At 30.7% G+C, this 26,440-nt stretch overlaps 1 protein-coding gene and 2 long non-coding RNA genes across 5 annotated transcripts in view; 2 read left to right on the top strand and 1 right to left on the bottom strand.

The window, feature by feature from the left end:
- LOC108903654 (fasciclin-2) overlaps positions 1-26,440 on the top strand; it is a 530,484-nt gene that overhangs the window by 15,906 nt on the left and 488,138 nt on the right. The gene's annotated exons all lie outside the window — the stretch shown is intronic.
- Positions 100-1,544, bottom strand: LOC111691908. The gene is made up of 3 exons (XR_002763084.1): positions 1,355-1,544; positions 1,165-1,247; positions 100-915 (listed from the first exon to the last, which is right to left on the bottom strand). It is a non-coding gene; the product is annotated as an uncharacterized LOC111691908 (long non-coding RNA).
- On the top strand, positions 1,857-2,445 carry LOC111691907. Its single transcript, XR_002763083.1, has 3 exons — positions 1,857-2,011; positions 2,127-2,216; positions 2,266-2,445. It is a non-coding gene; the product is annotated as an uncharacterized LOC111691907 (long non-coding RNA).

Below are 26,440 nucleotides of genomic sequence, written 5' to 3'. Positions count from 1 at the left end.
TACCCTAATAGTTGACTGTCGACTTCCGAAAATAGTCAAAAAGAGGTCGACGATAACTAAAATACGATAATAGTACAACACAAGATGAATATATTTTATTTTACGTATTTACACTTATTGAGTTAATTGTATATTTACTGAATACTGTCTGAAAATTGAAATAGTATTTTGATTAATAGCAAAAGCAAATATTGAGACTAGCTACGCAAACGATTAGAGATTAGGGAGATAAAATCTATTTAAGCAAAATGCAAAAGACAGGCTTCGAAATGGCGTCGCTTGAGCTCAGGCGCATGCGCATAAATACACACAAGCAGGTGTATACCGTAAATAAGCAGATAAGTACCCCTAATTTCCGCAAGCGTATTACAAAATGCTGTCAATTAATCTAGTCAATAAAGCGGAAAAATAAAGAGAAAATATATAAAAAAAAAACAACAATGTAAATGTGCCAATATGGCCAACAAATAAAGAATATTAACAAAAGCGCATACATGCAAACAATCGGATCTAAGCCAGTAAAGCTAAGCAAATAATAAATGTTACTAAGCAATAGCAAATTACCAATACTAATAATTTAATGTTACGATCAAAATTTAAGCATAGAGAAAAAAAAAAAAAAGCGAAATGTTTGTTTCAAAAACTTGCGTGATATCCTTTATTATCCAAGAAATATGTCTGGTAGAGGATCTTCCATGGAACTGTACCAAAACTCCTATGGGATGACGAATGATGGTAGACGTGGTAGCACCGATTGCGTAATGCTTGGCTGAGACTGTCACAGGAGATATTTGAATACGTACAGGAACGTCAACAGTGTTCCAAATGCTGTTACGTAGAAGACCAGCTTCAAAAACAAAAGGAATCAAGCTTTCAGGAAATATTCCAAGAATGTGTGGTCCCCAAAAAAAAACCCTAATGGAAAATTAAAAAAAGAACATTAATTTAATGCTATGGCGCAATACATATGATATATATGGTCACAACGTGACGTATTATTTTAACAAATTAATTTACCTAAATTTTTAGTAATAAAAATAAACTGGCAACGTCGCATGCCATTGCCTATATGGTTAAATTTTACTACAGCTACAAAAGTATAGAGCTTATTACAAAAGGCTAAATGTAAAACAAAAGAAAAATAACTATAATAAAAATACTTACCCTTAACTAAGGGGTTCTTTATAAAACTTGCCGCTTGTAGGCTATCTGCGTATGCGGACAGACGAATACGGACCTTATGGTATCTAATGATAAGGAAACAATTCTTACAATTTGCAATTTGAACTGAACTATTACTAAATATTATTGAATTACCGCTAAAAATGTACAATAACTAATAACTAATGCCTACCTCAATTCGTTTTCCTGGGGATACGATTTTCACACGGCGTGGTGTCAGTGATCCTTCATAAGAAGTCAGAATAAGGGGTTTACACCAAAAATACTATAATCCACAGCACTATATACCCCTAAATTCTTGATAAATGGCCACAAAAATTGCTCCTAATTAAAGATGATTTCAGAAATCATAGATTTTTCACTGGCCACCAATTCACACACACCCTCCAAAAAATCTAACCTTCTCCTGTCTTTCCACCCAGAAAGCGCGCGGAAAAACCCCCCCTTGGAAACTAATCATAGTGTGATTGGACAATAGCTCTGCCAATCACAGTCAAGCATGTCGGAAATAATTGAAAATATTGGTTTTTCCTGATACAACAATGCAACGGAAGGCTATAATACTATATTCTAAGTGTAAATTAACTAACTAAAATAAGACGATGTCATAATCGGGAGTTTTCAACATTAAAAATGCTATGCACAATCGGGCAACACTGTACCGCGCAGACTCTACTTGACTTAATTTAAGTCGATCAATAATCACGGAAGAAGAAGGAGACAATATGGCGAGATGTCAAATTTGAAATAAAATAAACAAACAAGAATCAATGCCCAGTGGACTACATGAATTTTAAATTTAAGAAGCCTGTAAGAGATACACTTTAAGGTAAGCTACGTTAATTAATTGTTAGATACGTAAATAATCTCTAAACCATATCACGAAATGAATTAGGTTATACAAAATTTATATTTATAAACTATTATTTTAATCTTTATTTCAGGGTCCCAGCATTTTTGCGTTTCGAGATGCCACTTGCCGCCTACAAAAACTCCAAGGAACGATAAACACTCCTGTCTACCGTTATAAAAAGGTACGTTTTTCAAAATGTTATTTATTTTATTAATAAAATTACTTTTTAGCTAGGAATGCAAAGGGAATCTCTTCAAGGAAAACCCATTTGGTGGACTATACGAATATCCTTTTCCTTTTAACATAAAAGATCAAATCTTATCTATACAGTGTGATGTTAATTTTAGAATGAAAATACAAATTTTGAATGGATAGAGATGTTTAAAGAAATAGGAAATAAAACCTTATAACTACTGAGTGTTTCAGTTTTCAGAATAATATACATGCCTTCTTTTAAGGTAAAAATTAAACGTTACAAGGGTAGTCCCGAGGTAATGGGCCAAAATTCATGGGTAGATTCCCCAAGTAAAAATATTGCGATTTAGCCGAACTTACCTTAGTCCAAAAGTTAATAGTTAAAGAGATACAGGGTGTTAAATGTAAAATATTATTTCAGTTTTTTTTTAATTCCTTAACAAATACAAATATTGTCACAAAATTTTGGGGAAAGCCAAATATCTCGGAAACGGTGCGAGACAGCTACTTTCATAAAGTCTACCTTTTTTTGTGTAAAAAAAGTTGGAAAATAAGAATTTGATACCAAAGATGAGATACCTTTAAGTACAAAAAAGTTACGTCGTTTCCATCACCTTCAATTTACGGCAGCTGGCGCCCTTTATGAACCAAAATGTGAACAAATTTCAATTCCTCTATCCAAAGAACCCCAAACCCCAAAATTTTGTGTAGATATTTGCATTTATTAAGAAATAAATGGAAATAAACTAAAATAATATTTTACATTTAACACCTTGTATCTCTTTAACTGTCAACATTTGGACTAAGGTAAGTTCGGCTAAATCGCAATATTTTTGCTACGGGAATCTACCCATGAATTTTGGCTCATTACCTCGGGACCACCCTGTATAAATTCATTTTGGCAATGTGATATTCGTACAAGTTTTTTAGTGAAATCTGTATCTCATTTATAGTATTTAGCTTAAAAAATAAATGAATGAATTGAAAATATGACTTAGGTAGTTAGCGTCCTATATTTGGAGAAAGTTAATAAAAATCATTGTGCTGTATTGCGCTAGCTATGTGCTATATTGTGCTGTAAGAATTGAAAAAGATAATAATTGTCACTTTTATAGAAAAAAGCAAAATTAGGTATGTTTTCAATGCTCCTACTAGTTATTGTGAACATCGTAGCGTTCGTTAAAAAAAAAAATTATGTCTGTCATGATTTCCAGGAAAATGTAGTTTTTTTAGCATAATATATGGCGCCGGCTATATTAAATTTCCATAATTTTATTTTCATCCTCTTCAACAAGCACTAAATTCATTTTAAATGTCATAGAGGCACGTTGTAAACACTTACATTTTTTAATTCATTTTAGGACATAGTAAATTCACATATTTGTCGGTAGAAATACATTTATTGTGTATCACATATGTATTTCTAAGTATTCTTTTGGTTTCGAGTGAAAGCAGTGCGTGCGTCAATACAATCTGAAAATCTTCCTTTCGCGTGTTTTTATTGTACAGAGTTCATGTTGTAACATTTTTCATAATGCTTTGTGTGGCTGAAAAATATGAGCTTTTTATCTTTTGTTATTTTATATGATTTTATAGTTATGATTCTGAACGCGCGGTGAAAGTTTTTTCTGGAAATCCTACGTCGAATAGAACTTATAAACTTTTCTTGGGAGTTAGTGGAAGAAAATGTTATGGAAAATAAAATTAAAACAAAATTGATCCAACGCTGTGAAAATATGAAATTAGATTTTTAAGAAATGAATAAAAAAATATATGATGTTTGACTAGAGGAAAATAAATGTCTAATTAGAAATTATTTTACTTTCGTAAATACCAAAATTAAATTCAATATTTATATTTGATGTTATCTAAATGTTAATTAATCATGACATAACCTGGATACATATCTATTTACTGACATTTGTACTATTTATATTGATTTTTACGCTTTTAAAAGTAGCTGTAACACGTCTGGTCCGTCAGCGTTCTTTTCCCAGACTTGTTTGTCGCAATTATTTTGCAATTTACATTTTGTAAAAATAAAGTTTCTGCGTGCTTATAAAAAAGGAGCAAAAATCAAGTTTAAATTTGCATTTGAAAGGTACTGCATAGTTGCAGGACATGTAAATCATTTTCTAGAATTGCAACCGTGCACCAGATGTACACCTTCGATTTTGCTTCTTTTTAAAGCTTCTTTACTTACGTACAAAAGTTAAAATTTATAAAAACTGTAAATAACACAAAATATGCTGAAATATGTTCAGGGTAACCCAGAATTTGACCGCCATTGCAGGAAAACGGAAAGAATTAAAATTAAACCGCAAGCGGAGATCTTTATTGACATGTTGATATTTGACTTAAAATTCTATCTTGGTCACTTTGCCGTCCTAAGGGCAGTGAAGTTATTGAATTTTTTTTCCAATTTCACATATGTCATCTGAAGGTTACCATTTCTCTCAACGACTGCGATTAAAAAATAAATTCGAAATCTAATCCGGTTCAAAATAAATAAAATTATATTTAAAGAGTTTGTATCGATCAAGTCTGTTACTGATTTTACCAGTGTTATGGTGGAAAAAATACTTTCAATGTTGTATTCAATATTGATAAATAATTTGTTTCTATAAAGCTGTACTGCTAATTTCGAACTTTTCCGGGCAGTCTACTAATGTGTTAAATTTGCTGATAGCTACTTTGGGGGCCCGGAGCAGATCTCAAGACTATCAAGAGCGCTCTGCTACAGACTCAAAGTAGCTATCAGTAAATTGATTACATTAGTAGAGCTTCAAATTACAGGTTTTCTCGCAAATTATTTAAATTTAATGATAAACGAAAAAGTTACAACGAAAAATCGAAAATTTTAGCTATTTAGTTCGCGACTTCCGGTTGCTACTTTTTTACCCTTTCTCCTCGATGACATGTTCGAAACTAACACAAATAGTGTCTGGAAGATGTAATAAAAATAACGAAACGTCGATAAAGTATAGTAGTATTTTTTTATACTTCCTGACCTAATCTAAATAAAAGCAGGAAGGAAGAAATTTGGTAGTTCTTGATGTTGGTCTTCTTAATCGTTTTATTTATTTAATACATACTCTTAATAAGTACCATTTTTTCATAAATTACATAAAAAATATCCTACAACTGAACTGCTTGTTGTGGAATATGACAATAAACAGACGGGTCATCTTCTGCTTAAAAATAGGTAACTAAGAATTCAGTGTTTGGCGTACAATTCAAATTATTTTCACTGACAAAAGTAACAGACTGAAACAAGTTAGAAACCTTATCTATCTTATCTTATCTCCACCACTAAATTATTTTGAATCGTAAACTATCAAGCGGTGTGTTTAATGGTCATATTACGAGGGGGAATCAATTATAAACGGTAATTTTGTAAAATAAATTTATTGATCAATGGTATACACAAACTAAACATTTAACATTTTTCAATGTAGTCACCTCCGTGCTCTACACACTTTTGCCACCGATTTGGAAGCTTGAATATTCCTTCTTCATAAAAAGTTTGAGGGCGAGTTGTCAGCCAATTGCGCACATACTCCTCTACTTCTTCATTGCTTTCAAATCTTTTGCTTCCAAGCGATTCTTTCAAGGGCGCAAACAAAAAATAATTACAGGGTGACAAGTCAGGGCTATATGGAGGGTGCTCGAGGGTTTCCCAGTGCATTTCTTCCAATGTATGTTGTCATGAAGGATGATGACGTCTCGAATGGGCATACCCCGTCGTTTGCTTCGATACGCGATTTTTGTCGACTGTAACAACTCAGAATAGTAAACCGCATTCACTGTTCGTTGATCGTGAAGAAAATCAATGAGTAAAACTCCCCTTGAGTCAAAGAAAACAGTTGCAAGTACTTTTCCGGCTGAGGGACGGGATTTGGCTTTGACTGGGCAGCCTTCATCCTTTCTTCGCCACTCCTTACTCGCCATTTTTGATTCGGGAGTGTAATGATGGACCCACTTCTCATCACAAGTGACAGTACGCCTCAAAAAAACCTCCCCTTCTTGTCGACATCGATTCAGATGTCTTTCACTGATCTCCGACCTGACCTGTTTTTGATTTTCGGTCAACAACCTTGGAACCCGGCTAGCACTAATTTTTCTAAAGCTAAGTTGATCAGTGATGATGGATTGAACACTCCCATAGTTGATACCCAATTCTGATGAGATTTGTTCAATAGTTAACTGGCTATCACCTTCAATAAGCTCTCGAACAGCACGGATGTTGTCATTTGTGAGACTTGTTCGTGGGCGTCGATCATGACTTTCATTTTCGCCACGTTCTCGCCCATCCCTGAATTCTCTGACCCACGTATACACTCGATTCTGAGACAGTGTAGCATCCTCAAACTGTGCCCTCAAACGAGTGGAAATTTCCGATTTTCCGATGGTTTAACGCCTTCATTGGTTAAAAACTTTATGATGATGCGTTGTGCAACAGACGAAGGTACCTCGCGCTCAGTCATGGCTGTACTGTGGACAGAACAGAGCGCAGCTGCTAACCAAATCGGTTTCCCCCATCCTCATAAACCAAACAACACTCGAGCATCGAATCCTCTAGATCGGAATTACGTGCTAAGCCAAATAGTAAAATTACCGTTTATATTTGATTCCCCCTCGTACAATACCAAAACAAAAATAAAATATTATTTTAATTTCTGAGCTATTGTTACAAATAATTTATTTATTTTTTATCTTCAATACACATCCCACATACAACTTTAATCTACTTCTAACTAAATTTATGGATATTTTATTAATAACTATTGCTGAAAATGTTGTGTGGCTACCTATGAGATAAAATTATATGACTGGGATCTTAATTTGGGTTTATATAAATATTAATTAATAATTAATTAATATTATTATTATTATTTCGTTTAAGGTATAATATAAGCCACACGAATTAAACTGTGATATATATATTCCATTTGAACCTAAAACAGCTTAAATTTGCTAAATACGAAAACGAATAATACTGCCATTATTTTTAGCTGCCGTCGTTATTTTTTATGTTTATTAATTAAAAGCTAAACCCGCTATTAATGTAATATAAACCTTTTAACGACTACTAGGATATTTCGTCTATTTATATATTTAGGTGACGAAATGTGCGCCGCAACGTTAACAGCTTTAAATTTGTTGGTAATTAATAAAATCGGACTAATGCATCATAAAAACGAACACTACCCAATAGCTTAACCTCATGCGAGCTTGAAAAACTATAAAACTAAATAGTCAATAAACAGTTGTCGACGTTTAATAGTTTTCACTGATTTGTTTGTTGTATATTCTAAAAAAAGAATTAGGCGGAGAAGTATTTATGGTCGCGGTAATTACGCTTAAGTAGATGCTTGAAAGGCCCTTTAGAATTAATTTCTTTATTAATTGAACTAGTTTGGTTTATATATATTCAGCACGTCTGTATCCATCCATGGTAATGTTGATATTTACCGGTTTATATTATTAAATCTGTTCCTCGCATATGGTATCAATTTAATATTTTAGATAGCTGTCGGTCAAGTTGAAAATGTTAAATATGAGGAAGTAACTTCCAGACGATGTTTACTTGAGAATAAGGATGGCTTTTATTTCTGTCAAGAAGTCAAGATGCAAGGAATTACTTGAAATGTGAAGAAGCCTACTTAGACCTTCCTTTTTATTCTTCGTCGCTGCTTTTAAGCGAAAGGTTTTAGTTCGTCGACAATAACAGAATGTAATGGGAAATAGGACGTTTTGTTCTAAATCTGTCTCGTATAAATTTAAGAGCGACCCAGATGTTTATAGCCATGGATATTTTATACATTTTTTAAGAAGTGCGCTCACTTTAATCATACTTTGGCTGTATCACTTCCGTGATATGTCACGAAAGGCCTTTGAGAGGAAAATGTTTCATGCTCCCAACACATATTGAATTTAGGAAATAAACAACTAATACCCTTAATATTTTGAATTCTACAGGTTATTTTCGGACAAAAAATAAAAAAAACAATATGAATGTAGTCGATACAGTAAAATATTTTTTGTTTTACTCATTTTGTAAGATAATTCTTTAAAATTTGGTACATTCCACACCATTTTTTGGAAGATCGATGAAATATACTAATTACCATTTGTAATACATACAGGTTCGGAAAGTACCGATGGTCCATCTGGTCCAAATAAGAAGTGAATCTCATTTGTGGAAGGGCGAAATGGGCAGTGACTATTAGACGCCTTCAGTATAGTCATCTTTCTCTATCGCACGGATTTCTATGTCTTACTTTATCGCTCACGTAACGGCAAATGGACCATCGGTACTTTCCGAACCTGTATATGAGTGGTACTTTTTTTGTAACTAGTTTCTCAGTTTTAATCTATGAGACTTCGGGAGCAGATAGTATAATGAAAAATAATGCTTCTTTGTCATATAAATTTATTTTAAAATCTCAACCGATTTCGAGATACAGGTGTTAGTTAATAAAAATATTTACTGTAAATATCTTCTGAAGTAATAGAAGTATTTGAACTAAATTTGGTGTGCATTATATAGGGTTAAGTTTCCATAAAATACTATAATATCAAGACTTTTGCGCAACCAGTGGCGGAGATGGTAAACTCACTCGAGTATTTTATAAAAAAAAAGTAGTATAGTAGTAGACAATCTATATAAAAGATAACTTTTCCATCATACTCAATAGTTATTAGCTTTATTACTCTGAATCTCAAAAACAAAGAGTTTGTGAATATATCTACTGTTATATGATCTTTGGTATACTTGATCACCCACAGAAAAAAATAGTCTTGAATAAATTTTTATTTATGTAAAGAAAATATTTTTAGCTTTACAGGGTGTTCCATTTCGCGTGGGCGCTACTTGTTATTTTAAATGGAACACCCTGAATATTATTGCGTTTTTGAATTCCTTGGTTAATATTAGTTAGAGTTTATTAAATGTACATGGTGTTTAAAACTTACCGTTTTTGATATAATCAGTTAAATCAGTTAAAAAATCACGATTTCAGCTCTCTAACTGAGGATAGATAGCGTCTAAACAGTAAGAGTTAGAAACCTGCAGTTTTTACATAGCTACTTTTTCGGACTTTAGAAAAGAACCTGTTTTCTCTGGAAAACTGTCAAAGATAAGTATGGACAATCTCACATCAGTCGAAAGGGCATTCAATTTTACATTCACCCACGGCAATTAATATGGGTCAATCCATTTGAAAAAAAAAGTTTTTCAATTCATAAAATTATTAAATGTAGGTTTCAGTACTTCCGAGTCTGAATAACGTACACGTTTTGCTCATAGATGACAAGATAGAGTAATTTATGCCAAAACGAACTGTGAAAACTGCAGGTTTCTAACTCTTACGGTTTATACGCTATCTAGCCTCATTTAGAGAGCTGAAATCGTGTTTTTTTTTCTTCAAAAACAACTGATCTCGAAAACGGTAAGTTTTAATCAACATGTACATTTAATAAACTCTACCTAATATTGACCAAGGCATTCAAAAATGCAATAATATACAGGGTGTTCCATTTAAAATAACAAAGTTATGTAGCGCCCACCTTTACATCCTGTAAAGGTAAAAACTTTTATTAAAACCATTTTTTTTTATAAATTTTACAGTTGCGGAGTTACAGAAGAATCCCTTTTAGGTGGAACACCCTGTATATAAATAAATAAATTAATTAATATTAAATTCAAATTATCATACTCAAATTGAGCATATCGAACACTTGAACTAAGTAAATTTTCATCACTTAAATAAATCTTGATCGAAGAGTGGTTAACTGAATTCGAGATGATTTCCTTAAATTGATATGTCTGATAAGTATCATTTTCGACTCAAAATAGGTAGTGACTTTTTTCTGTGCCTGAACAATTTTGTCGGTGGTGTATTGCAAACCTTTATATCAGTAACAGGAATACTGTTTTTCTTCTGATAAATGGTGCAATAAACAAATACTAAATAACTCACAAAATATACCTATATGAAACGTTGTTGGAGAATTATTTTTGATCAATATAAATTCAAAAGGGGATTAGTTTAAAAAATTCAGTGTCTCAAATGAGACTTTGATTTCTGTGCTTTAACTTAATATTTCGATTTCAATGATACTAATATTTATGCACTACTTCTTTACTCATAATAAATATAAATAAAATTTAGAGTAGAAGAATGCCAACATCTTTTAGATTTGACGAAGTTTGTACTATTAGCTTACAGCATTATAAAGAAGTATTTACATATTAATTGCATATTATATTTTCTTGGATGTACAAGAAAAATTATAATGTTACTTTTAAAAACGAAGGCGAACGAAAACGATTTTGAAACATCAAAAGATCTGCAGAAGAAAATTTGTTTCTGAGATGTAGGTATTTTACTTTAGATTGCTCTTTTTACTGTAATAAAACCATCGTCTTTTAGATTTGTTTAAAAGAAAAATATAGGTAATAATATTTTTAAAAATTTTATGGTTCTCGTTCCAATTACAGTCACACAAAAATTATTGAATTTATGAAATTTGTAAGTATTATAATTGTGAAAATTAGGGTTCTATCAACTATTTTTTTCTTGTACAAAATGTACAATTATGTGACATTATTAGTATCATTGAATTTTTAATAGTTATATAGATAATTATATGTTTCCCATTAAATAATTAGTACCTACACTACTTTATATTTGTGAAAATACGGATAAAAATGTTTATTGTGTATCCTTTGAGACTAGATACATTTCCAAGCACCTATTTTTAACTTTATTGATAAAAAAGAAGGTAGTTGCTACATTGAAAATATGTGTACCTACATCCCGTCTTCGAATACAAAAGTACAGTCCTCCTTTTATAAATGATAATCCCAAGAAAATAAATTCGCTTATGCCTATAGCGATCTCTTGCTGAAAGAACTGCCCATAAAGCATATAGGTATTACATTAGGCAGGAATAGAAAATCAGGGAATCACTAAAAGCCTGCAGATTTGCTTCATCCCAGGGCTTATCGTAAATAAATAATTGATGATAAATCTAAGGATGAAAATAAATTTTATATGTTCTCACAAATTGGTTTTTTTTATGTAAATAAATTAGATTAAAAATTTTGGGGTTATGTTCTATATTTAGTGGAACCTACACGTGTTACTTTAGATGACTCATCCAACGTGATTAAGAAAATAAAAATGTAAACGGTAAATCATGGATCAATTTGTGATGAACGATGACTATAGGTAGAACCTCTCATATTTTTGGTTCATCTTGGATGAATCCTAGCTGATGAATCCATTCACCGCAGTGATCGATGATTTAATTAAATGAAATAACATTGTTTTGCTTTTTCTTATTGTAAATAATGTTTTAAAGGGCATATAATCGTAAACCAAAAATATTAACATTGCTCCAAGAAAAACCATTCATTTTTAAATAATAAAGTAACAAAGTATAAAGTTTCAGGGGACAAAGACTTGAGAGAATATTTTGAACTCCTGGTACATATATACTTAAATGTAAAACAAAACAATAGTTTTATTAAGCCACTGGTTTTACACTGTTGTAATATAACACACATAAATATTTGTGTTGTATCTGCAGTGTTACGTCAACTTTATTCATCTTGTTACAGATTAGTTTTGAACTTGAGTAATATTAAATTAATTTGTTTTAGCACATAGTGTATGATTGTACAGATTACTCAATTTGCAATGTACAAAAATGTGTTATGTAATTACCAATGAAAATAATAACGATAATAAAATAACAGCTCGTGTCGAAATATATAATTTATGGATAAACACTGTTTTATTAAACAAATTGGACTTTACATTTGAGATAAAAGAAATAGGGTTATTCTTGTTTAAATGTGGCAGTCAGGATAATTAATTTAAACAAAGGGTGCAACAAATTTTATATTTTTCTGTTTGAAGATGAATTGATCATTCCCGACAAACGTTTATTTTATATTAAAAATAACCTTTTTAAGTACTTTACCCTACTCGGTGAAATCGTTGATCAAACTGTATGCGAAGGTACATATTATTTCCATGATTATAGCAGACAAATACAATTACTAAATAATTTAATGTATTTTGATTAATATGGAATATCCGAAAATGTGAGCACAATGAACAATGAATTTCCATTGGCATAAAGAAAAAAATAATGTAACAATTAGTTATTTCATTTATCATTTATAATCAAACACATGATATTACATGAACCTGAAATTGTATAGTTTACGGACCGAATAGATTTTATTTATATTTAGGCATATTTTTATTCTACCTATTGAAGGTAGAAATACTCATTAAGTTATTATTTTTAAAATTCTCCTCTTTATTTGCCAGCTCCTGTATTACTTTCGTTGATACCTTGTCATCCTTGTAAAGGAAAAAAAACGCTTTTACATTTTTTACCTAAAAAGGTACAAGAGTATTTTGTTTTAATTGCAAATTTCTGGCCCGTTCGTTTTACATTTAGGCTCTTGAATATAGCTTTCAAAACTCTCGTTTCCATGCCACTTGAACAACAGTGATTTTTTTTTGCTTCTTTTATTCCACATTCTCTCTTTTGTCTTTAATGAATCTTTTTAAGTGTGTTCCTTCCTATCTCCTCTTTACCTGCTTTTGTTTTCCGGGCATTCCCATCATTTCACTGAGGTATCTGGCAAAATCATTTGAAATTGGAAAGGCTATGCAGACATGCTTAATCTTGGTTAAATTTAAATATTAACGACTTCCTGATGCTCGTCTCCGGGTTTACTTGTTCTTAATCATCGTATAACCGAAATTTTGTGGGTGTGCGAAAAAAACATGTATTATACAGGGTGTCTCACGGAGACGGCCCATTAGAATTATTTCAGAGACTACTTCGATTTAAATTTTGAAAATTTGGGATACCAGGTTTTCGGGTATGCCCTTCTCAACTAAAATAATGGCGTCCACGTACCACTTCCGGTTATACTGGAAGTCGCCATCAACTTGCTTATTTTAAATGTAACACCCTATATTTATTGCAATTTTGGATTCTACGTGTTATTTTAAGTGGACTTTTATGAAGTTTCCCTATTCCTAAAATTAACCGTTTTCAAGATATTTTATTTTTTTTCCAAAAAAATGGAAAGAAACAGTAACTAGCTTCAAACCATAAAGCAACAATATTTATTCAAGAATCAAAAAATGGCACCTCGGAGTTGATGGATATCGTTTTAATTTATGGTGAAGCAAGACAACATTTGTGTTAAGGGGAAGCAAGAAAACATTTGTGTTAGTCGGAGAAACTGGGTAAGACGGGCCAAAATGTGTTTATACGTCGGTGAACAAAATTTTGAACAGTTTTTGTAACATTTGAACAGTTGTATGTTAAATCATTTTATGAACTAAAACCACAAATTAATTTTATTAATTAATAATAATAGCGGCAAAAGCAGTTGAATTTGCTGATATAAAAGAGGTGTTATAAAATTTTATTTATGTCCCTCCTTTTTACAAAATTGTATTTATCCTTCGTACTTTCAAAAATATTTTTTTTTTGATAAGTTCTGAATTTCCGATATGTCTCAGTAGCTATTGAAATTTTGTGTATAATAACTAAATTAGTCTAAATTGTCTTCTTTCCAATCAAGGAATTTCTGACTTTACTTTATATACCTATCTTCTGGATACCCTGTATGTAGGATGGAATCATAAATATATTTCAAAGCAATCAAGCCAAATGCAGTACCTTACTGAAGACTTTCTCAGCAGAAAAATATATTAATTCTTCATCCGCTCATGTGAAACAGTAATGAGAAAGAATTAGCTTCCAGAAAGTTCTGAGAAAACATTGATTGACATCTAAAATTTGCCTAAAGGACCCCGCACAAATCTTATGGAAATTGGGTCCCGGTCAAATTCGCTGAATTTTTGATATGTGTTAGAGTTCATCATACTGGTCAATTGTCTCAATGGCCACAAAGCTCAAAAATGGATAGTTTGGCCGGTACAGAGCTTTAAAGCTCCGAATATCATCCACGGATTTATGTATATGCGCAGTGTGTATAGACTTTTGAAATAGCCTATTTCATTTTTTTTATTATCTAGGTTTATATTTTTGAGGTTGCTGAATTCAGATCTGTTGTTAGATTTTCAAAATTGACAGTTGGCAGCTGTCAAATAGCTGTCAATGTGCTAAAATAAAGCCAAAAACTTGTTTTTTTATGTTTTATCTTTCTTTTTTTTTAGTTCGATAAGTTCAAAGACGATATCAAATCAATAACAATGACTATCGGCAGCTGTCATTTAGCTGTCAACAATTCTTCAAAGTCCGGTAATAAAGTCAAAAAATTATTTTTAGTTTATAACTTCAAGTTTTTTAGATAAGTGAATATAAATATGATATAAAATTATGTAGTCATCAGCTTACAGCTGTCAACAAGCTGTCAACTAACTGTCAAAATGCAATAATAGAGCAAGTAACTTATTTTTTGTGCTTAACTCTGTGGATAAGAAATCAAACATGATATAAGTTTATGACTTATCACTTTTGAACTCAGTGATCTAAGCAACTTAAAGCTTTTTAAAAAAAGTAACTTTTTGACTTTATTATTGCATTTTGACAGTTAGTTGACAGCTTGTTGACAGCTGTAAGCTGATGACTACATAATTTTATATCATATTTATATTCACTTATCTAAAAAACTTGAAGTTATAAACAAAAAATAATTTTTTGACTTTATTACCGGACTTTGAAGAATTGTTGACAGCTAAATGACAGCTGCCGATAGTCATTGTTATTGATTTGATATCGTCTTTGAACTTATCGAACTAAAAAAAAAAGAAAGATAAAACATAAAAAAACAAGTTTTTGGCTTTATTTTAGCACATTGACAGCTATTTGACAGCTGCCAACTGTCAATTTTGAAAATCTAACAACAGATCTGAATTCAGCAACCTCAAAATTATAAACCTAGATAATAAAAAAAATGAAATAGGCTATTTCAAAAGTCTATACACACTGCGCATATACATAAATCCGTGGATGATATTCGGAGCTTTAAAGCTCTGTACCGGCCAAACTATCCATTTTTGAGCTTTGTGGCCATTGAGACAATTGACCAGTATGATGAACTCTAACACATATCAAAAATTCAGCGAATTTGACCGGGACCCAATTTCCATAAGATTTGTGCGGGGTCCTTTCTGATTATAATTGTAAATTTATGTTTAATTTGTCAGTTGCTTCAATAAATTTTTGTAATTGAAATATTGACATGCCTTTTTTGTAGTAACCACGTAGATAATGTGTTTTTAGTTAGACTTGGTCAGGGTTAAAAAAGGAAAAGGTAGTGCATAATAATTCTATTACATAAAAAAACTATTCCAGTCGACGATATTTTGATATCTAAATTTGCAGGTTTGTTTTGATACTATGCCATGAAAACAGGATCGTTCTTAAATTAACACATTTCAAGGATAGTTAGAAATTTGAAAAATAATTTGCGTAACGGTCGATTTGTTAAATAAAACACTTTATTCATAAATTAAATATTTCGACACATGTTGCTCTTACATCCATACAAATATAACTGCTTTACCTAAAATAATTCAAAGTATTCTTTTAATTGGTAATTAGTAATTACATAACACGTTTTTGTACATTGCCCAAAAAGTAATTTGTACAAACATAAATGATACATTATGTGCTAAGATAAACGAATATTAAATAATACTTACCTCCAAAATAATGACAGAATAGAAATTATCTTTAGTCAAAATAAGTAGACGTAATACTGTAGACATAACAATTGTTATAGCTGTTTTACATTGACAATTTATTGATCAATTAATTCATGAAGTCGCTTCATCAAGAAATTGGACAAGTGTAATGCACTAAATCAGCTGTCAAATAACTTCATGAATTTATTCAGCAAGTTCTTGACGAATTAGAGCTATTATTATTAATTAGAATTAGTTCTAATTTTCGTCAATTTCTTCGTGAAGTTCGGAAGTTATTGGAATATGTAAATACTTGTGTGGCGTCGTACTAGTTTTGTATTGTTTTTACTGATTTGTTACTTACAAACACTAATATAATATGTGTCAAAATGGTACCGCTGTTGTATCACTACAATTATGAGTGGAAAGGTGATATTTTTGAAATTTATTTGCTTCTTTGATTCGTTGGTAGAACTGATTCATGCGTCAAAAAACTTGACAAAGACTGTAGCAGTGTAAAACCACACTGTTTACCAATAAATTCGTGAATTAATTCATGAAGAACTTCGTCAACTTATTCATCAATAAATTGTCAATGTAAAACAGCTATTATGAAAGCAATTTAGGTCGTATAAGGGAGATGAAATTGTCGTTGATATGTTAGTTGTTAATTTTTCCTCGTAAATTAGTAGAAGTATCCCAAAGGTAGTGTTTAAATGTTGTAATATCTCAGATACTTATTTCTCTAAATGCATGCATGCTTATATCATCTTAAAAAATCAAAACTTGAAAAAAAAAAACGGTTTATCTTATCTGGGCATGAATCAGTGAGTTTACGGTATGTTTGATAAAATTTACATTTTGTTGTGTAATGATGCTGTATTTCTTTTTTTTGTGATTCTGTGGCCCTAATATAAAATTCAAATTTTAATATTTTGTATTGTTCAGCAAGCTGGAATGAAGCGAAACGTGAGCAGTGAAATGGTTCAGTGAATTTCAGTCGCCTAAAAAGTAAAAGGTTTTAACAAGTTAACACTTATTTCTCATCGCCCATTTCTTTCAAGCCTGCTTCGTGCTAGCCATACTGAGGCAAAGGATGGGTTTGCATTTATAAAAGTTGCGAGTAAAAAAACGCAAAAAAGTTGCAATGCATTCATTTCCTCCCGAATGTTTATTTACTTTAAGGGGATTATCTTTTTCGTGGATTAGGGATTAGTCATAGAATTTGGAATGATACATTTTGTTCCGAGAGCATATTATTTAATAGAAGCTTACAGTCAAATTAATGTGGTGGATAGCTAAATTGTTACTTTAGCTACTTCCTAATAGATGTCATAAAACACTAAATATTTTATAAATTTACGTGTGTATTTTTTCGTAAAATCCATAATATTTTCGTGAATACAAAAATCTGTAAGTTTGTTACTGAAGCTTTAGGTTCAGAAAAATAAAATTGTTGCTTTGGATATAATTTTATATCTCTGAATTCGTCTTTAGAGGTACTATTCTATTTATACTATAGAATATAGAGCGTCCTATTCAAGAAAATGTCGGTAATGTATGTCAAACATGGCAAGTCTGTCAAACATGGCTGAAGAAAATAGAAAAAATTGCAGAATTTCAGTGATTTTTTAAATCTGAACTGGAAAAAAAATATGAACTTTGTACCATCATTTTGGGACACACTGTATATAGTGTGCCACGGATGTTTTTGTTGTTTTTGAACGAAAATGTCACGCTTTATAAAAAGTGTTGCCTATCGAAAAAATGAGACTGTCATACAAACATCTTGAATTAGATATACAGGGTGCTCATAAATTAAAAAAACACGAGAATACTCAAGAGAGAAGTACTATTATTTATTATTTTACACAACATTTTTATGAAACAGATCTGTTTATAACTTCAAATAATGTCCTAATACAAATTTTAAAATAAAAATTTCAATCCTGACTTTTACTCTACATAGCGCTACCTACCTCCCAACTCAACACATTTTTCCGCTAACTTAATAAATTTTTCGTACACTTTGCTACATGATAGGGAACTATTAAAAGAGCGTATACGAGAAGGAATAAATGAATTAAATGGGCCTCAAACTATTGGCAAGGCTATATAGAGTAAAAGTCAAAATTGAAATTTTGATTTTAAAATTTGTATTTATTTGTATTTAAGGTTATAAACAGATTTGTTTTGTAAAAATGTAAAATAATAAATAATGGTACTTCTCTCTTGAGTATTTTTGTGTTTTTTTTTTAATTTATAAGCACCCTTTATATTTAATCTAAGATGTTTGTATGACAGTCTCATTTTTTCGAGAGGCAGAACTTTTTATAAAGAGTGACATTTTTCGATAAAGTCAAAAACAAAAGAGTTTTCCTCCTGTCAACTCCATCCGAGGACACACTATATATTTTAAATTCTGATACTAATCAGTTTATATTGAATGTTATTTATTGTTTAACAGTTTTAATTTTTATGGAAATTTTGTTGTGGCACTTTCATATAAAGCTGTGTCGTCTTCTGTTCTAGAAAATTTTCCTTGAAGACTTCCTAAACCCAGTTTTGGCACTTACCCATTTTGACATTTCCATAACTTCTATTGTTTTAGTTCACTATTTTTTTTTATTCGTTTAATGTTTCGATTTATTAAATTGAAAATTCACAAGTTGAAGTTGAAGTTGAAATTGACCCAACTCCTGTCTGCATTTATCTATCGGATGACCTTTGTACATCAAAAACAGTAGGTACTACAATAAAAACTACAATTTTGAGTAGGTATGTCTTACTGTTTTAAAATTCACTGTTAAATCATAAATTATATTTAAACTTAAAACACTAGGCTACTAGTGTATTTTTAGGAGATAATTATTCCTATTTAATAGCACTTCAGTAAGCCTAATGAAGAGCTTACATTCTTTTTCATTTGTTAGATTTAATTGCAATTTAATGGAAAAATACAAGAATGGATGTAATAAATATATCGTCATTAATAATATGTAGGTAAAAAATTAATTATGTGTACTCAAACAAATTGGCAATTCGTTCCAAACATTTTTCTCAGTGTAATAAATTCGATCTTACTCTGTCGTTTGAAGTGATACTTTGCCTAACAAAATCTATTGAAAAGTGTTTTCATTTTCACATGTGGAGGACGTGACGAGTTGGATAAAACGTAAAAAACAACAAAACTCGAACTGATCATTTCGTTGAGTTTCTCTACCAGATCACACTTTTCAGTGCCAGGTAAAGATGGGGAAAATTGCGAAACCTAACGACGATTCGGCAAGTATTTAAGCGTTTTTACGGGTTTTTCAAACGTTTCCGCGATCCGTCAAGTGTCGCTTTTTCAGCGAGCCATCAAAGTTATTTACGCGAGCACGTTTCAGCAAGTCTTGATGAACTTTGTAACACATACATGCTGCGCTTTATATAAACCTACAAATACGTTCCTTGAAATTCGTATTTTTGTAAATTTGTCGAAATGAATCACTGTGAAATGATAAAATTATTCAAAATTTGTTGTGATACTAGTTTTACAAAAATTCACATGCTTACACACTAAGATCTAGTACACATTCTACAGGGTGTTAAAAATAATTAAAAGCAAGGGGTACTGCAATAAACAAATTTTGTTCACATTTTCCAAATGGATTGACTGAATCAATTAAGACTTTGTACAGGATACCTACTACTAATTTCTCACGATTTGAAAATGGTGATGACGATACTCCTCGTCCTTTTTTGCAGTGTTTTCACGGTACTTTATGAAAGAGCAGGGTAAATTAAAAAAGATACTTTTAAATCTTTTCCATGTTATTTTAAAACCTTTAACATTACAACACAATTTGTGGCACACACAATATGACTTTTTTGTCTTAATTTATTTATTAATTTTCCGGAAAAATAATGTCGTCCTATATTTTTGACAAAAATATGGATTAATTGTTAACCATGTCTTCTTAAAAAAGGTATGTCGTTTTTGAGTAGGTATAAAAATACTTTTATTTCTAATAAATTAATTTATTAGTGTCTGAAGTTTGGTGCATTTTAATTTTTATTGCTTGCATGTGTTGTAATAATTTATTTAATAATAAATGTCAGTGAACCCGTTTGGGAGACACAAACAGATAGTTTTTTTCTTTACGAAACCTTTAACATACTGTATTTTGGAAACGAAGCGCTTCCAGACATACGTTCATACAAATTTATTATTTTTTTGCAATTCGTGCTTTTAAACTTTTTGATACTTTTTTTTAACACCTTGTATTGATTTAAATGTTTTGTTTTATTTAGAAATCACAATTTACTCGTTATATACATCACTTTATACCAATTTTTGTAAATTAACAGACTGCTCCTTATGGAAAAATGTAACGAATTAATATTTTATACAGTCTTCGAAGTTGTACGTTTCACTTTACTTAACTTCGTGTTCTGAATATATGATTAAATTTTGAAGTTATTAATTTTCTGCGGTGTTTGATGAAAAGAAAATATTTTCCCCTTTCTTTCTTTTTCTCTTTCGGTGGATTTGTTCCGGTTGTTTCACGATATAATAACTGCGAATCACCTGAAAATAATAACTTGACATAAAAATCGTAATAAATTCTTTTAAAGTTGTTTATTGATATTACAATTTTGATGTTAAATATTTAGTTTTTTTATTTCAACAGAACATTATTATAGTTACTTATTCAATATTCGTACATTCGTAATCGTTCCTCTTAATAAGCATTCATAGTATTGTGTTGAAATCAATAGAGATAGCTTTTTCGATCGGTTTTTTTGGTTAAATTTATTGTCAAAATAGAGTACAGTGACCTCAAAAATACGCCTCTAAATTCTTTGTCCGTACTGAATTTTGAATCAGCCTGTATATTTAAGAAGATAATAATTTCATCATTAGTCCATTTCCGTGTAAATATTTGACTTGATGGATGTTTTTTTTTAAATTTCACGAATGTAATAATAAATGAGTATACTTACGTTGTGCGACTTCAGCTTTTTCATAATGGCTCTTTAGAGAAACAGAGGGTAGGCATTTAAGACGGTTGATAAAGTCTTGTAAATACCTAATCAGATTCTGATTGAACGAAAATCCCACACGCTACGCCAACACGTAAAAACCGCTCATAAAAAATTTAACAACATAAAGGAACATTTTAACCTTTTGAGCATAATTGTACTACGCGTGGGATTATAATCGAACATATGATGTATAAATACATCACACAATAACTGAGCAATTGAGAAATAATAGAAATAATAAAAATATCAAATTTGCGAGACCGTACCTACTCATTTCATTTATTTGGTAGTGTAGGTAGGTACGTACAGTTTAATTTAATTTTTTTGTAATTATGGACAACGCGACTGTAGTGTAGCTCTAGCGAATGAAGTCCCTTTGAGGGTAAAGCGATTGGATCTGATCATATATCAGTCAACTTTGTCCCGAAAGTGCTGTTAGTGATTGAAATACGATACAGGCAAAATTGACCATTAACACAAGAATTTAAAGTATAGGTGTATAATTAAGGCCCTTTTATGAACAAAATTAAACTAATAATACAGCTAATTACACAAGGTTTCATATGAGGAAAAATGATTTGTGTAAATTATTTATTCTTATCTATCTTCGCTTTATAAAGAGAATAACCAGTATAGCTATTAACGTAAGAAAATGATAGTAATTATATTAAATAATTGCTGCTAGTAAAACAGGTATAGTCTTTCCAAAGACAGTTGAACATGTATAAATACGCCCAGCAATAAAGTTTAATGAGTTTCATAGGCGTCCCTAAAAAAGTTTTCGCAATTGTAATATGAATGATTAATAGAAGGTGCCTATAATAAATTAAAATTACCTGAGTCACACCAAATTCAGCATTGCTGCACTGCACTGCTAGGCAATTTGTCAACCACTTGTCAACAACTGAGATTTATTGCCCAGTCGCCCAGTGCAGCTGTGTTATACGTCGTTTGCCCGCGTACGTATTCGTCAACTGGGCGTACACAATTCTACCACCCCCACGTTTAGTTCGACCAGACCTGTATATGGGTATGGCTAAATAAATATGGGTTTTTCAATATTTCAATGCCGATTTGCCAACCTTTTGGTTCTTCAATTGAGATCGGAAAGACGATAACACTTTCCTGGTAAGCTAAAAAAATAAACTGCATTATCTTATTTCCTTGGCCTTCTACTGATTCTGTGAAGAATATGAAATCACTAATTACCTTTGTAGAAAAGGTTTAATTCGTTTTTAACGTGGTTTATTAATTTCTTATATAGGTAAATCATCGGTTACTGGAATACTTACAACTATTCCTGCACTAAATCTGAATTTGAAATCAATTTTTATTCAGAAAGTTCTTAAGGAGGTATATCAGGCTTACTCAAATGCACAGATGTACTTGAAATTTATATAGCGTATTACCCAGTGCTCCCTCTGTGCGTCATATTTTTTTGAATTTTTTTTGAATCTAGATTTTGAGATATTGTTGTTGAAAGTTGTTCATTTTAACATTGGTTTATATGGTGAAGATGGACTGTGCGGCTCTTTTTTTGCCAATAAATGAGAAAAAATGTAGAAATTGTAAAACAAAACTTTTCCATATATAGTACCATCTTATTTTTGATGTAAAACTAATGTAAGTTTTGAACATAGTACAGCTGTATTAATTAGAAACAGAAACCAATAATTGCATTTCTGTCTGACTTGAGGATTAATGTGGCAATGTCGTAATCAAATGACAGCAAGGAGGGAATACATTTGAAAGACTTGATAAAAACGAAATTGATTTCAAACATATACATTTTTCCTAAATCCCATGTACATCGTTATCAACAATAGATTATCCTCGACAGATGATTTTTTGTAATGTTTTTAAAAAACTAGATTAATTAAAAAAGACTAGGAAGCTGTGATATATTTATTGGAATAAAAAATACAGTTGATAAATCCTTTTACTATATTTGATGGTTTATGAAAACGTCGTAATCATTACCCAGCAATATTTAGGGTTACATAAAGTTTTCTTTACTTGATTAATATAATTAGTAATACTTGAGATAAAAGCATTTGCACGGAATAACAAAGGAACATAAATATTTCTCAGCATACTTTATATCAAAAGAATTAGTTATAGTTGCAAAACTTTTGTAACATTACTAAAATACAGATTAAAAACACGAACAGTGAGTAATAATGTAATTTCTATCACAGAACCTTCAAAATTGCATCCAACATTTTCTTTGACTTGGACTAAATTAACATAATTCATAATTCTCGTTGTTTTACCAGTTCACATGATTTACGGATTTTAAATAAAGGATACAAATCTTCGCGAGGATAATACGATATATTTGCTATATATAATAATTATATTGTACATAGTTTACACACAATACATTTTTGAATGCTTACGCATCTCTACCCGAATTTGACGCGCAATATCTCCGATGTCCGACGTCTGTAGGTTCGCAGTGTGTACAACTGCTAGTCAATTATTAGCGCTGTTGCCACATATACATAGTGTTTATGCGTTCCTTAAATATAATTTAAAACTATTTAAATATGATATTTTTATGTTGTTAATTAGTCAATATGTATGATATGTGCATATGAGTAGATTTCTTTGCTATATAGATAATGTTATGTTTATCGCAAATAATTTCAATAGAATTTAATTTTTTCAAATTGGCAGCGGGCTTTAGTCCCATAAGAAAAGCATAGGACCCCCACTGCGCTCCTCACTTCCCTCGGACCCCGATATACCTCCTTAATGTTACATAACGTTCTGTATTTTGTACTATTGAACACCGGTATTTGTTTATGGAAATTTTAAATCTATTCAGGCCTTAGTACTTTATACGGCGAACCGACGTTTTCACTGTTTCCTTCTCTTGCGTAAATCGCAGTCGTCAAGATAACATCCAGAAATAAAATATTTATGGCGCTGTTCTGGAAAAACTCCAAAACCCTGTTAAGTCCGATGGAATTTTGGTAATTTAATAAATTCATGTGTAACTCGTGTTATTTTTATTAAGGCATTCCAAAAAAGCGCAAAATGAACAAGTAAAGTGTAACAGCACTATGCTTTTAGAAATACGCGCTGCTTGAAATTAATAATACAGGGTGTTTGCCCCTTAATTCGACTGGCAAACTTCTACAGGTTCCTACAAACAAGTTCTGATGATGAGTCCAACTAATTACGAAGATTAACATGACCGATTGGCAATGTTTTTTTTTAATTATTAACTAGGTAGTTGATGAATAATATTTATATAGGGTGTCTCTGTTTTAATCTAATAGACTTTGGGAGCGAATAGAACAACAAAAAATAATGTTATTTTGTCACAATCTTGTTTCAAAATCTCATCCGTTTTTGAGCTACAAAATGATAAATGTCCCCAGAAAATTTACTTTTTTTAATTTGATGTACGCTTTTTAAGTTTTCTTAAAATATCGTAATATCAATATTTTTACGCAACCAGTGACGGAGGTACTGGGAGACAGCGTCATTAAAAACATCAGAATTTCGACGCCACTGAATAGATAAGTTTGTAAATTAGATAAGTTCATTTTAGTTTTAATTGAAAAGCAAATCATTTTCGATGTATAATTTTTTTTTCGTCTAAAATAACCTTACTAAACAGTTGAATAAAAAGAAAATAATACATAAACATTGACTTAAAAGTTTTAAATTTTGTAACGGGTAGTAAGGGACAAATTTTATAATTGTAATAAAAAATTCCTAGGTAAACTTATTTTAGAATAAAAAAATAACAACCTGAATATAATTTGTTTTCCGAATAAAATGAAAGATATGTTTGAATTGCAATTGGGAATCAAATGAACTTATCGAGTATGCAAAATGTTCAGTGGCGTCGAAATGTTGATGTTTTTAATGACTGTCTTCCAATATCTCTGCATACAAGAGTCTTAATATTACATTATTTTATGGAAATTTGACTCAATATAACGAACACCAAATTTAGTTAAAAAATATCTATTACTTCAGAAGATATTTGCATATAAATGAATATTCTTGGGGACATTTTCACAAGACAAAGTACAACTATTTTTTGTTGTTCCTCGCTCTCGATGTCTGGTGAATTTAAACTTGAACACCCTGTAGAGATACAGAAACAGGTTGCATGCTTTTTATAGCCACCTTGATAAAAAATTTTAAATTTTGGTTGCTCCTTTGGAAACGCTAGTGATAAAGTGTGGATTTTTGCTAAAGGATACAGTTTTCAAGTAAAAATAAAAAATCAGTTTCTAGATTTAAACTGTTTATGTTTAATAGCTAAAGAAAAGTATAAAGAACTTGGTAATGACAAAAGCTTTCTAACTTTTTGTCAATCAGATTTACTAAAAAATTTTTCAAATACAAGTATCATTTTTTTGGTTCAGAACTTGAAGCAGATATTGGAATTTTAGAAGATATAAACACATTTCTAAATAGCTAAATTAGTTTAAAACAACTTTTGCTTTAATTTTATTAAAAATAAAAAAAATGAAGGAAAAGTCTAAAGATTACGTTAGTAGTTACACTAGATACATATTTGAAGTTTGATACAACTAGATCGTTTTTGTTAAGTTTATTTCTATTGCATATTTAGATACAATTTGTAGTCATCGAATCAATTTATTTAAACAGCGCAAAGTTATAGACTTCCTTCAGGATTTACGGACTCGTTTAAATTTAACCTAAGTACATAAAGTAATATTCCCATCACGTCTGCATCTAAATATTTAAGTTACGTATTTCTAAGGAAAATACACAAGTTAACTTCTCGATATGGTTGAAGTTCGGCTTTGGGAAAGATATATAATGCACACGTCTTTAGAATTCAGCAAGTTTAGCCCAAATGTTGTAAACTATCAAATACTATAAGAACGAGGAACTGAAATATTTTTACAAGGAAATGTTTGGAAAAGTCAGAAAAATTACAATTGGATACCTAGTCTTGTTTCAGATAGATCTGAAATAAAATTTCGTAAAAATTCGAACTGTTTCAACTTATGCGTTAAACATAATAAATTTTTTCTTTACTTTCAGTGCATAAAATTAATATGTTTGTAAAGACATGTTTTGTATATTTGGTGATTTAACAATAGATTTAATGTGCCTATCCATTTAATTTTATAGCATCTAAAAATTTTAACTAGCGAAATAACAGGAAATGTGTTTATAAATATTTTAGTTTATTTGAAAAATGTTTAGATACTTATATATACGTATGAATTTAAAGGCTTAATTTTTATATATTTATTTCTAGCGTTTTTAGGTACTGAAATCTTGAAAAATAAAACGTGTAGAACAAAAGTAAGCCCATAAATAAAATCCTTGATGTTCTGTTTATTCATTGTTACTATATAAATTTACTGAAATAAAATAATAACTTAAAAAAAAGCGTTTGTAAAACATGCGTTTGCTGTTATCCTAACCCCACATTTTAAGAATTATTTTCACATACTTATAAAAAAAGTAAACAATT

Source organism: Anoplophora glabripennis, unplaced genomic scaffold (genome assembly GCF_000390285.2).
Source record: "Anoplophora glabripennis isolate ALB-LARVAE unplaced genomic scaffold, Agla_2.0 scaffold56, whole genome shotgun sequence".
Taxonomy (NCBI): Eukaryota; Metazoa; Arthropoda; class Insecta; order Coleoptera; family Cerambycidae; genus Anoplophora; species Anoplophora glabripennis.
The sequence above is the reverse complement of the archived record's forward strand: the minus strand, read 5'-3'. Positions and strand labels throughout refer to the sequence as shown.